Source organism: Wasmannia auropunctata, unplaced genomic scaffold (genome assembly GCF_000956235.1).
Source record: "Wasmannia auropunctata unplaced genomic scaffold, wasmannia.A_1.0 LD335985.1, whole genome shotgun sequence".
In the NCBI taxonomy this organism is placed as follows: Eukaryota; Metazoa; Arthropoda; class Insecta; order Hymenoptera; family Formicidae; genus Wasmannia; species Wasmannia auropunctata.
This window is the reverse complement of record NW_012026905.1, coordinates 1602314-1602673: the sequence shown is the minus strand read 5'-3', so window position 1 is coordinate 1602673 and position 360 is coordinate 1602314. Positions and strand designations below refer to the sequence as shown.

Below are 360 nucleotides of genomic sequence, written 5' to 3'. Positions count from 1 at the left end.
TTTCGTGTAAAAGCGCGAATTAAACCGCGTTGGCAATTGAGACGTTCATTGATCGATACATTTTCTCCGCGTTCTGCTTATTTAAACCGCGTCGGGAATTGAGTCCCATCTTTATTAATTAATAAAATGGTAAAACTTTTCGCGATATTTAAACAACCACATGCCGGGACTCGCAAATGTTGTGGATAAACAAAAATAAGATTGCTAAATTCCTCGCGCCTATTTGATCGATTACGTGCCGAGTTTCGCGAATATTTTTGATAATTAAATATACAATTGCTAAGTATCTCGCCCCTAATTAAAAGATACGTAATAACTTCGTATAGCATACAACTGAGTCGACAAGGCACACAGGGGATA

General features: G+C 37.8%; 1 protein-coding gene across 1 annotated transcript in view; it reads right to left on the bottom strand.

Annotated features, from left to right (window-relative positions):
* Window positions 1-360, bottom strand: part of LOC105454540 (fatty acid synthase-like) — a 7600-nt gene that overhangs the window by 1511 nt on the left and 5729 nt on the right. The gene's annotated exons all lie outside the window — the stretch shown is intronic.